Here is a 2,199-nt window from a genome sequence, read left to right on the forward strand (position 1 = left end):
ATCGATGTTAATGTCTGTGTTAATAGAATAATGTTAGAAATAAAACTATCCTTGTATCGCAATGATCACATTACATTTTGAGGAACTACTTTCTCAGCAGCGGCGGAATTTCACTTTGCTCCGGTGTAGCAACCAATTCACTACAGTAGACCGTAAACAGAAAAGCACACTCCAGGTAATATCAGTCCGCCGCTGCCGTAGCCCTCTTCCGACTACAGGGATTATAAACTAAATGCAATGCGATGCAAGGGTAGTTTTATCTCTAACATTATACTATCAACACAGACATTTACATAAATAGTCTGGCGTTATAATTGGTTTGCCTCGGGTGTAATGTGGAGTGGGTAAAACTCTTTACTTTTTATTGGCAGGCTATCAGTTCCCCTCGACTTGTGCTAGCCTAGCGCCAGCGATTTCTGAAACTAGAAGGACTGAATGAAAAGTGTTGAAAACGGTCTCCAATGATAAATAACACACTGGCTCACTTGGAAATGAGGTCCGATGTCCAAAATTCCGAACTACTCCTTTAATAAAAGGCTTTTTAGCTCATGAGCAGAAGGGTGAGGAAAATACACCATGAGTTTAAATGTGCTCACGATAGTTTCTCTTATACCATTACCGAAAGAGCTCAGATAAGGTAGACTTTTGTTATTCATATAACATGATTTATTTCCCGGGAGCAACTAAACAATCTTTTTTCAATCTTTCTTGATCAGTGGACATGTTTATATTTTGATGCATTACATTCGTTCAGTCCTCAGTAACTGAAGATATCAATATTCCAGGGATGTACAATCTCAAAACAGCGGGGAATGGGCCACTTCAGAAGTTCCGGATCATTCTTCAGGCTGAGGGTCGGCGCCAGGTCTGCCGTAGCCCAGCTGGTCGGCCGTGGAGAAGTGGGACCAGAAGGTTCTGGCCAGGTCGTTAATCTGGTCGTAGGCGCCCTGAGCACGGAGCTCCTCCACCCAGCCGAAGAAGTCTGAGGACCACAGGTTCCAGTAGGGCATGGCGGAACGCACCTGGCCTTCGTCTGGCTCCTCTGCATGTGGACGACAGATGGTTTCACACTCACTCAATGCCAAACATTTGTATTCTGTTTACCTGCACCAATCGGCGGCCGTTGTAGAATTGATGTGCTGCTGATCGATTAAAGCAAAACGTTCAATCAGGAAGACCACACAACCTCTATTTCTTATTGATCCATATCTGGATTCTTAATTTCCACTCGTCTTGCCGGCCCCTTGCCGGCCCCTTGCCGACCCCTCCCCCTTCGTCTCTCAACCAATCAGGACCTCCGTCACTAAACAGGAGTGCATCTCTCACTCGTGCTAGTCTCCTCGACCCACCCACCTCGCTTCACCTCGACCCACAAGAGATGGCTTCCTACAGGGCCAAGGAGTTCCATCATAACACCCCCACGACCAGCTTCTAGCCTCCATCAGGGGAATTCTAGTCTCCCAGCTGCCTTCATGGATCCATCACCCATTAAGGTTCACTTGAAGGTGTCTGATCGCCAATTGCTGCCGTATCTCCGCTGGTCTCTCCCTGATTGAACTATCGATGTAGGCTTACTCCCATTGTGCTATTGTGATAAGTGTAGGCCACTCACCTGCGATGGCCATGCATACGCACAGAAGGAAAAAGATCAATGAAGTCAAATGGTGTGAGCGCATGGTGTCGAAAAACACAAACACTGAAACAAAGAGCACATGAAGACACAAGCTTCTGATAAATCCAGTGTGCCGTTGTTTGTTGATCCTTTTTAAGGAACATAAACAACAACAACAACAACAACAGCAACAGCCATACAATGGTGAGACAGTTTAAGAGCCTTTTGTAATTTGCTCACAGCTTTTTCCGTTTACACATACTCTGGGGAAGACATTTATCACGTATGTTTCTGTAGTCGTAGGCCTACACATGTTTTATCTAAACGGTTAACGGTTTTGAAAAACATCTTAAGTCATACTAATCAACTAGAGAACAGGAATGTTTCTAATAATGTATATATATAATTTGATATGATAGTAAATTTGTATAATATTATGAATATTGATACAAATATTGAATAAACAACCCACTTTTCAGCTTTTCCTACCTGCGCGGTGTGGCTGGGATATGGTGTTCTAGCTGGCCCTTCTCCGTCCGTCTCTCGCTCTCTCTTTTGAGTTGTCTCTCAAGATTGACTTGTCTGCA

The 2,199-nt window shown here is 44.3% G+C and overlaps 1 pseudogene across 1 annotated transcript; it reads right to left on the reverse strand.

The window, feature by feature from the left end:
- Window positions 1–836: 836 nt before the first annotated feature.
- On the reverse strand, window positions 837–1,714 carry LOC311357980 (otospiralin-like; annotated as a pseudogene). The gene is made up of 2 exons: window positions 1,613–1,714; window positions 837–1,042 (listed from the first exon to the last, which is right to left on the reverse strand). The product of its transcript is annotated as an otospiralin-like (transcript).
- Window positions 1,715–2,199: the final 485 nt, after the last annotated feature.

This window comes from Micromesistius poutassou (genome assembly GCF_964030765.1).
Source record: "Micromesistius poutassou genome assembly, chromosome: 14".
Lineage (NCBI taxonomy): Eukaryota > Metazoa > Chordata > Actinopteri > Gadiformes > Gadidae > Micromesistius > Micromesistius poutassou.